Source organism: Triticum dicoccoides, chromosome 1A (genome assembly GCF_002162155.2).
Source record: "Triticum dicoccoides isolate Atlit2015 ecotype Zavitan chromosome 1A, WEW_v2.0, whole genome shotgun sequence".
NCBI lineage: Eukaryota > Viridiplantae > Streptophyta > Magnoliopsida > Poales > Poaceae > Triticum > Triticum dicoccoides.
This window is the reverse complement of record NC_041380.1, coordinates 435,219,634-435,230,911: the sequence shown is the minus strand read 5'-3', so window position 1 is coordinate 435,230,911 and position 11,278 is coordinate 435,219,634.

Below are 11,278 nucleotides of genomic sequence, written 5' to 3'. Positions count from 1 at the left end.
CGGGATGGTGGCGGTGAGGCGGGGCGGCGTATAAAGGGGGGGGGTCGGCTTGGGGAATGGGAAACCGGGCCGGCGGCGGACTCCCGGACTCCGGCAGAGTCCGATGCAGGCACGGGCGCGCGGGGGAAGGTGGTGGCGGCGCGGCTGGGCTTCGGCCGAGTCGGGCGTTGGAGTTTTTTTAAATAAATTTCACCGGAACTTAAATAAATCATAGAAAATAAAATAAAAATCTAAAAATGCCAAAATAAATTTTCACCGTCTAAATAAAAAATTTAGAACAAGATGAACATTTTCTTGGCCCTAAAATGCAATTTTGAAAAACGTGCCATTTTTTCTAATGCAAATAAAATAGCAATAAAATCCGAATAAAATCAAATATTTGATTTTAATATTTTCCTCCAATATTTCAATTATTTTAGAGAAGTCATATTATCTCCTCTCATATATTTTAATATGAAATATTTTCAGAGAGAAAAATAATTAAAACCAAAATCCTCGTTTCAATATTTGATAAAATTCAAATATGAAAACAAGGAAATCCCCAACTCTCTCTCTGAGGGTCATTGAGTTGCTTAGGATTTCGAGGATCGGGAAATGAAATGAAATAAAATATGATATGCATGAATGATCTATGTATAACATTCCAAATTGAAAATTTGGGATGTTACAGTTGCAGACTTTTCAGACGACGAGTAAGGAGCCATAGGTCGTTGTCTTTCACTCAATGATGCCGTTGGAGTTGATGGACTCACTTTATCTTCCAAGTCTTCCACTTTTATCGATTTAGGTGGCCTTAAGCCATATTAATTATTTTATGTTCTCTTTTGAGACCTTCGATGTAATAAGTGTGTGATTGCTACTCTGTTATAAATCCTCAAGTACTGTGCGTGTCAGCATTACCGATCCAGGGATGACACTGATGCATAGAGATCAGACTATTTGAGGTCTGGTCGCTACAAGATGGTATCAGAGCACACGTTGACTGTAGGACACGACCACTAAGCTAATTCCCTAGATCACTACTCTCTTCTCATTTCTGACTCTTCTCCCTTTTCTACTCTTTAGGATGGCGGACATGAGGAACAAGTTTGCACAACCGGATGAAGACACACCCTTTGGACGACACTTGAAGGAAGTCACTAAGTACCTGAACATTGGAATACCAAGCTTCACCGGGACCTACAACACCACTTTACCAGAAGAGGAGCGCTGGATGATCCAAGTTCAAATTCCAGGAAGGACGTTCATGTCGGTCACCGAGCCCATAGAGTTTTCCTTTGATGCACCCACCTGGAGTCTAGGAAAGAGCATGGGAACCCACATCACCATTGGAAGCATTGGATAAGTTTACCACAAGGATCTTAAGGATACTATCTATCAGATTTGTGGGCACTGAGATGAGCAATGGGAGATGATCAGCACCAGGAAGGATAGATCTATTGCAGCTTTCATCCAGGAGTTAAACCAGCACATTCGTCGCCAGGAGAACCAGATGTGCACAGGCATGATAGATCTGAAGAAGGCAATGACAAGGATCACAGAGCTGGAAGAAGAACTCAAGGCTACTCGTGAAGATTATGAGGAGGAAATCATCATACTAGTGGAGAAGAATGACGATCTGACAAGGAAGTTAGGAGTATTCATGGGAGACCCCTCGCTAGGAGGAGAAGATGGCGATTCCACTTGCCCGGAGAACTACATCATCATCGATGACACCGACTCGGACCCTAACGATAGCGATGATGACTTTGTTGATGAAGTTGTGCTACGTCTCCAATGTATCTATAATTTTTGGTTGTTCCATGCTATTATATTATCAACCTTGGATGTTTATATGCATTTATATGCTATTTTGTATGATTTTTGGGACTAACCTATTAACCTAGAGCCCAGTGCCAATGCCAGTTTCTGTTTTTTCCTTGTTTTAGAGTATCGCGGAAAAGGAAAATCAAACGGAGTCCAATTGACCTGAAACTTCATGGAACTTATTTTTGGACTAGAAGAAGCCCATGGAGTATCGGAGATGGACCAGGAGGGTCCCGGGCTGCCCACGAGGGTGGGGGCACGCCCCCTGCCTCGTGGACAGCCCACGAGGGTGGGGGCACGCCCCCTGCCTCATGGACAGCCCGAAGATCCACCGACGTACTTCCTCCTCCTATATATACCCACATACCCTGAAAACTTCGGGGAGCACAATAGATCGGGAGTTCCGCCGCCAAAAGCCTCCGTAGCCACCGAAAACCAATCTAGACCCATTCCGGCACCCTGCCAGAGGGGGGAACCCTCACCGGTGGCCATCTTCATCATCCCGGCACTCTCCATGACGAGGAGGGAGTAGTTCACCCTCGAGGCTGAGGGTATGTACCAGTAGCTGTGTGTTTGATCTCTCTCTCTCTCTCTTGTGTTCTTGAGGTGATACGATCTTGATGTATCGCGAGCTTTGCAATTATAGTTGGATCTTATGATCTTTCTCCCCCTCTACTCTCTTGTAATGGATTGATTTTTCCCTTTGAAGTTATCTTATCGGATTGAGTCTTTAAGGATTTGAGAACACTTGATGTATGTCTTGCGTGGGATACCCATGGTGACAATGGGGTATTCTATTGATCCACTTGATGTATGTTTTGGTGATCAACTTGCGGGTTCCGCCCATGAATCTATGCATAGGGGTTGGCACACATTTTCGTCTTGACTCTCCAGTAGAAACTTTGGGGCACTCTTTGAAGTACTTTGTGTTGGTTTGAATAGATGAATTTGAGATCATGTGATGCATATCATATAATCACACCCACAGATACTAGAGGTGACATTGGAGTATCTAGGTGACATTAGGGTTTTGGTTGATTTGTGTCTTAAGGTGTTATTCTAGTACGAACTCTAGGATAGAATGAACGGAAAGAATAACTTCATCTTATTTTACTACGGACTCTTGAATAGATCGATCAGAAAGGATAACTTTGAGGTGGTTTCGTACCCTACCATAATCTCTTCGTTTGTTCTCTGCTATTAGTGACTTTGGAGTGACTCTTTGTTGCATGTTGAGGGATAGTTATATGATCCGATTATGTTATTATTGTTGAGGGAACTTGCACTAGTGAAAGTATGAACCCTAGGCCTTGTTTCAATGCATTGCAGTACTGTTTGCTCTCACTTTTATCATTAGTTACCTTGCTGTTTTTATATTTTCATATTACAAAAACCTATATCTACCATCCATATTGCACTTTTATCACCATCTCTTCGCCGAACTAGTGCACCTATATAATTTACCATTGTACTGGGTGTGTTGGGGACACAAGAGACTCTTTGTTATTTGGTTGCAGGGTTGCTTGAAAGACACCATCTTCATCCTATGCCTCCCATGGATTGATAAACCTTAGGTCATCCACTTGAGGGAATTTTGCTACTGTCCTACAAACCTCTGCACTTGGAGGCCCAACAACGTCTATAAGAAGAAGGTTGTGTAGTAGACATCAAGCAGGAGCAGATATTATGGAGTCTTCCACCGATCAATTTTTCTAGTCGACCACCATAACAGTAGTAGTATTCCCCCATGTATTTAGTATAGTCCAAGAACTTTTGTAATGATAGTTAGACCGACTGTATGCCCTTGTTTGAATTGATTGAAGTGATAAGATTGTGTTTGTCTCATGTGCATATGGGTAGTGTTTTTCCCCCTAGATCCCATTCTACTCTGTTTTCTCATCTTTTCTAAACCCATCAGATGCCTCCGAGACACGACAATGGATTTGCTTTCCCACCGAAGCTCACCCAGTTGATCCAGTAGCAGAATGCTTTGATGCAGATACTAGTCCAGAATCAGAATCAGGGGAACAACAACAATAACAACAACCCACCACCACCACCACCTCTTGATCACTTAGCCCGATTTCTAAGGCCGAATCCGCTGGTGTTCTCAAGTAGCACCGAGCCGATAGTTGCAGATGATTGGCTCCACAAGATTGGAAGGGAGTTGACCACTGCAGGATGCATAGATGCAGAAAGAGTGCGTTTTTCCTCACATCAGCTTGATGGACCCGCAACTGCATGGTGGGAGAATTACACCGTCACCTATCCCATCGCCACTATTACGTGGGACTAGTTTCAGCAGGCCTTTCGCACAGCCCATGTATCAGCAGGAGCTATGGCCATGAAGAAGCGTGAGTTTTGCAACTTACGCCAAGGAGGACGCACCGTTGGCCAGTATGTGGATGACTTTAGCAAGCTAGCACGTTATGCCCTAGATGACGTTGCTACGGATGCAGCTAAACAAGAGAAGTTTCTGAAAGGACTGAATGACGAGTTGAGCATGCAGTTGATGGTAGCAACTTTTAATAACTACCAATAGTTCATAGATAGAGCTCTCATGATTGAAGGGAAGCAGCAGCAGATTGACAATCGTAAGAGGAAGTATGGACATGGGAAGTATAATTCTGGAGCTCAGAAGAGACCCCGTTTTACAACAAACTTGGGAGGACCCCTTCAACATAACCATGGAGGTCACAACCACAATGGAGGGATTGCGCACAACCATAGTGGCCCCGGGAATGGAAATGGTAATGGAGGAAGCAACAGCCAGAACCGTACCAACCCCGCAACGCCCGCCAAGAAGGATCTAAGTCACATTACTTGTTTCAAGTGCGGGAAGAATGGACATTATGCCACAGAATGTTCGGAAGCAAACAATGGAAATGGCAATGAAAGCTCTGGGAAGAATCCCAACCCTTTCAACAGGGGACAAGTGAACCACGTTAGCGTGGAGGAGATTGAAGCACAAGCCGATGCAGTAATAGGTAAGTTTATGATTAAGTCATTTACTGCAATCATTCTTTTTGATACTGGTGCATCGCATTAATGCATATCAAGGGGATTTGTGGATAAGTTTAAACTGCCAACCCAAACCCTTAGGACACCCATGTTAGTAACCTCACCAGGAGCAGAGTATATGGCTAGCCTTTGGTGTGATCGATTACCATTAAGGATTGGTAACTATCTATTTCCCTCAGACCTAATAGTATTGGAGTCACAAGGGCTGGATGTAATATTAGGCATGGATTGGTTATCGAAGTATGAAGGGAACATTGACTAGGCCAGTAAGTCGATTTTGCTTACCACCCCAGAAGGAAGATGGATCAAGTATCTATCCCGGCATGTGCCGAATAGGACTCAAGTAAATTCCTTATCAGGAGTTGTATAGGAGGAAGTACCAGTGGTGAAGGATTTCCCGGATGTATTTCCAAAAGAGTTGCCAGGCATGCCACCGGATAGGGACATTGAGTTTTTGATCGAACTTTTGCCGGGCACAGGGCCAATATCTAAGAGACCGTACAGAATGCCCACAAACGATTTAGAGGAAATTAAGAAGCAGATTAAGGAGTTACTGGATAAAGGATATATTCGCCCAAGCTCTTCACCTTGGGGATCACTAGTGCTTCTAGTAGTAGAAGAAGGATGGATCACTGAGGATGGTTGTTGACTATCGTGGATTGAATGAGGTGACGATCAATAACAAGTACCCACTATCGATGATCAATGATTTGTTTGACCAGCTGCAAGGAGCTAAGGTGTTTTCCAAGATCGATCTGCGATCAGGGTACCACCAGCTGAAGATTCGAGAGCAGGATATACCAAAGACAGCTTTTACCACAAGGTACGGGCTTTATGAGTATACCGTTATGTCATTTGGTTTGACTAACGCACCTGCCTATTTCATGAACATGATGAACAAGGTGTTTATGGAGTTTCTGGATAAGTTCGTAGGGGTGTTCGTTGATTATATTCTGGTCTACTCGAAGAATGAAGAGGAACATAAGGAGCATTTGCGTTTGATACTTAGGAAGGTCAAAGAACACCAGTTATATGCCAAGTTCAGCAAGTGTGAGTTTTGGTTGAAGGAAGTTGGATTCCTCGGACATGTTATATCCGGAGAAGGAATAGCAGTAGACCCTACCAAGGTTGTCACTGTGACAAATTGGGAAGCACCCACATCAGTTGGAGAGATCCGGAGTTTTCTTGGACTCACAAGATACTACCGGAGGTTCATTGAGAATTTCTCAAAGATTGCAAAGCCCATGACGGAGTTGTTGAAGAAGGACACCAAGTTCTAATGGACTAAGGAATGTGAGGCCAGTTTTCAGGAGTTGAAGAAAGGCTTGGTTACAGCTCCAGTGTTGATTCTTCCAGATCAACGCAAGGATTACCAGGTGTATTGCGGCGCTTCTTGTCGAGGACTTGGAGTAGTGCTTATGCAGGAGGGAAGAGTTGTACCATATGCCTCACAACAGCTTAAACCCCATGAGTTGAATTATGCTACCCATGATTTGGAGTTAGCAGCCGTTGTGCATGCGTTGAAGACATGGAGACATTTTCTCATCGGAAACCATTGTGAGGTGTACACGGATCACAAGAGTTCGAAGTATATCTTCACACAGAAGGAGTTGAATCTCAGACAGAGGAGATGGTTGGAGCTCATTAAGGATTATGATATGAAGTTGCATTATCATCCAGGAAAGGCTAACGTAGTAGCTGATGCGTTGAGCCGCAAGAGCCATGTCAATACACTCATGACTGGGGAGTTACCCAAGGAGTTAGCGGAGGATCTTCGTGAGCTATGTTTGGAGATAGTCCCGAGTGGTTATGTAGTAGCGTTGGATATTCAGTCTACCTTGATGGATAAGATCAGGGAAGCCCAGAAGACGGACCAGTAGATTGCTGAGATAAAGGAAAGAATGAGCAAAGGAAAAGCTAAGGGATTTCGTGAGGATGAGCACGATACCCTATGGTTTGAGGATCACATTTATGTGCCTAATGATCTGGAGATCAGGAAGTTGATTCTGCAAGAGGCCCATGATTCGTTGTATTTGATTCACCTAGGAAATATCAAGATGTATCTGGATTTTTAGGATAATTTCTGGTGGACTGGAATGAAGAAGGATATTGCGGAGTATGTAGCAGTTTGTGATGTATGTCAGAGAGTGAAGGCAGAACATCAGAAGCCAGCGGGATTGCTACAACCATTGCCGATACCGGAATGGAAGTGGGATAAACTAGGCATGGACTTTATCACAAGATTACCCAGGACTCATGCAGGCTATGACTCGATATGGGTTGTAGTCGATCGTTTGACGAAGGTAGCTCATTTCATCCCAGTGAAGACCACCTACACCAGTGCTAAGTTGGCAAAGATATACATGACCAGGATCATATGTCTGCATGGAGTTCTGAGGACCATTGTATAAAATAGAGGAACCCAGTTTACCTCAAAGTTTTGGAATCAGTTGCATGAAACTTCGGGAACCAGGCTAGAGTTCAGTACAGCCTTTCACCCGCAGACAGATGGACAGACTAAGAGAGTCAATCAGATTTTGGAGGACATGTTGAGAACTTGTGCGCTAGATTATGGATCTAGTTGGGACGACAATTTTCCTTACGCAGAGTTCTCTTACAACAATAGCTATCAAGCCAGTTTGAAGATGGCCCCTTTGGAAGCATTGTACGGAAGGAGGTGCAAGACACCATTGTTGTGGGACGAAGTTGGAGACCGTCAGCTATTTGGACCAGATTTGATTAAAGAGTCTAAAGAGAAGGTTAAGCTGATTCACGATAGGCTCAATGTAGCCCAGTCCAGGCAGAAGAGTTATGTGAATTCTAAACGCAAGGGGACAGTTTATGAAGTTGGAGACAGAGTGTATCTTCGTGTATCACCACTCCGAGGAGTGAAGCGCTTTGGAGTTAAGGGAAAGTTAGCACCACGTTTTGTGGGACCATACCGTGTTTTGAAACGTATGGGAGAAGTTGCTTACAAGTTGGAATTGCCTGAAGGATTGTCAGGAGTTCATGATGTGTTCCACGTTTCTCAGTTGAAGAAGTGCCACGCAGAGATGGCTGATATTCCTCTGAAAGATACAGTGCCACTGGAAGATATTCAGTTGGATAGCGACTTGACCTACGAGGAGAAACCAATCCAGATTCTTGATTTTGCCAGCCGAGTCACACACAGCAAGGTTATCAAGTTCTGTAAGGTTCAGTGGAGCCACCATACTGAGGATGAAGCCACCTGGGAACGAGAGGAGAACTTCGCAAGGATCACCCTCACCTATTTTCTAGCCAACCCGAATCTCGAGGGCGAGATTCATCTTAAGGGGGTAGGCTTGTAACATCCCAAATTTCCAATTTGGAATGTTATGCATTAGATCATCATTTCATATCATAATTTAATGCATTTTGGTTTAATCCTAGAAATTCTACGCAACTCAAGGACCCACGGAGAGAGTTGGGGATTTCGTTATTTTCATATTTGAGTTTTCTCAAATTTTGAAAAGAGGATCGTTTGATTTTAATTATTTTTTCTCTTCAAATATTTCTTTTATAAAAATAAAAGAGAGGGGATAAAATGACTTTCCCAAAATAAAGAAATGTTGGAGATTTAATATTAAAATCAAATAAGATTTTATTCGGAGATTTTATTCCTATTTTATCTAAATTAGGAAAAATATGCGTTTTTCAAAATTGCATTTTAGGCCCAAATAAATATTCACCTTGTCTGACATATTTTTAGAGGACGGGGAAAATTTATTTTGGGATTTTTGGAGTCTATTTAGTATTTCTTTTCTTTCTTTTTCTACATGTCAGAATTTTTTAAAAAAAAAAGGAAACCGACTCCGGGCCATAACCTACCGGGACTCCGCCCGACCGGCCCTTTTTAAGCCGAGGCCGCCAGCCCCGCAGCCCACCCCGCCGCCCGTGCCTCCCCAAACCCTAGCTAGCCGTCTCCGCCCACTAGCCGCACCTCCGCCTCGCCGCGCCGCCGCCGCCACCTCGCCGCCGCCTCGCCGCGCCGCCCCGCCACCTCGCCGCCGCTTTGCCCCGTCGGAGCCGCGCCGCCGCCCGTCGACCCGCCGGATTTTGAGGTAGCAGTCGATTTTTTAAAACCGTTCGGTTTTATTTCGGAAACCCTAGTTTCGTTTTTTTTCTTTTTTTATTCAGTTTAGATCATTTTTTTCCGGTTCGGTTAAATAGCGGATGTTCGTCTGTACATTCGTTTTAACGAACGGTTTTCGCTCGTTAGTCATAGACAGCAAACATTCGTTCATTAGCCTATTCGTCAGTTTTTCTTTTTCTCGGGTTTTATCGCGATTATTTTCGATCGCGATTTCTGATTTGATTTTCATTTTGGTTTATCTTTTCGCTCGTTTATCGGAATCAGGCGATTCAAGCTTCTAGATCTTCGTCTCAAAGCCCTCTTTTTGTTTAACCAACTTGAACAAGATTTTTAAATAGTAAAATTTGACTTTAGTTCAGATTAGTAAACGGATCTTGTTTCTTTCACAGTTTGTGTTTCATTGCTTCATTCGATTTGATTCTTTTTGCAAACCAGAGTTCTTAAGTTGAACTTTCTGGTTAGATCTTCTTATTTGACTTTTACCCATCTTTTAGTTGAGTGCTCAATGTATGCTTGTTTGTTTGCGATAGAATACCCGGAGTGTGAAGCGTGCTACTACGAGTCTCTAGGTTTTGCGGATCATCAGCCAGGAAAGTAACACTTTGATCATACCTCTTCACTTTCCAGTTTTATTGCATTAGATCAATCCTCAAACACTTGCATGATTAGGATCTGATTAAATTGTGGGTTTTGGGAAGTAGTTGAGGCAGTACCTATTCACCTATCTTAATATTGAACCCTTGGGAGTTACTTCTACGTTGCCTATATTGCTATGCTATGCTCATAGACGTGGATTGGGTTTGAGAGTATTCATGACAGATGTGAGTTGTTAACTAATGGTTCAACTTAAGGTGGCAACTTAAATACACTTATGGGTGGATTGCTTGTGGACACCTGGAGTACCCAGTGTTGTCTTAGGATATCCCAGAGGACCCATGTGATCATCCTACGGCCCGCCACCCAGGCTAAAAGGGATCATAAGATTATTCATGCTAGAAACTTCCGTGTGCAGCCACAAGCTATTATGGGCTCTAGCATAGTTGAGTAAGTTGCGTGAAGCTCTTGAGGAGGTAGACTAGCAGATGTAGTGGGTTGTAGGTGGTATAGTCTACCCAGAGTAGAGAGTTAATGCTTCAGAAAGTCTGTGTCTCGAATCTCCCACCATGGATGCATTGGAGTCTTGTGAGGAAAAGTGCGCAAACGTCTGCAGAGTGTATAAACTAATAATGGTTAGAAGTTTCCCCGGTTATGGACATCTTGAGTATCTAGTTCTTGGATTATCATGTGGATCTCATCACTTTTAATATAATTTGATTGGGTTTAATGATGAAGTTTAATTGGGATTGAGTTGGAGGAACCTTCTTAATGTTTGAAAACTACCATGATAGTTAAATAAAATTTATTCCATTGTTGTAGGGAAACGTTGGCTTTTCGCAAAACATGTTAACCATACAGCCTCCACCAGCCATGTGATTGCTACTCTATTATAAATCATCAAGTACTGTGCGTGTCAGCATTACTAATCCAGGGATGACACTGATGCACAGAGATCAGACTGTTTGAGGTCTTGTCGCTACATGTAATCTCTATTTAAACATGGTGCTCAATGCTATATATTATTTCCCAATGATGTATGGCTATCCTATGATGTTTGAGCAGATCCATTTTGTCCTATGGGTTAATTGATGATCGTGATTGGTTTGAGTTGCATGTTTTATTATTGGTGCTGTCCTATGGTGCTCTCCGTGTCGCACAAGTGTGAGGGATCCCCGCTGTAGGATTTGCAATATGTTCATGATTTGCTTATGGTGGGTGGCGTGAGTGACAGAAGCACAGACCCGAGTAAGTAGGTTGTTTGCGTATGGGAGTAAAGAGGACTTGATGCCTTATAATGCTATGGTTGGGTTTTACCTTAATGATCTTTAGTAGTTGTGTATGCTTGCTAGAGTTCCAATAATAAGTGAATATGATCCAAGAAGAGAAAGTATGTTAGCTTATGCCTCTCCCTCAAATAGAATTGCAATAATGATTACCGGTCTAGTTATCGATTGCCTAGGGACAAATAACTTCCTCGTGACAAACAACTCTCTACTAAAACTAACTTAGTTGTGTCTTTATCTAAACATCCCTAGCTTTTATTACATGCTCTTTATTATCTTGCAAACCTATCCTATCACACCTACAAAAGTACTTCTAGTTTCATACTTGTTCTAGGTAAAGAGAACGTAAAGCGTGCGTAGAGTTGTATCGGTGGTCGATAGAACTTGAGGGGATATTTGTTCTACCTTTAGCTCCTCGTTAAGTTCGACACTCTTACTTATTGAAAGAGGCTACAGT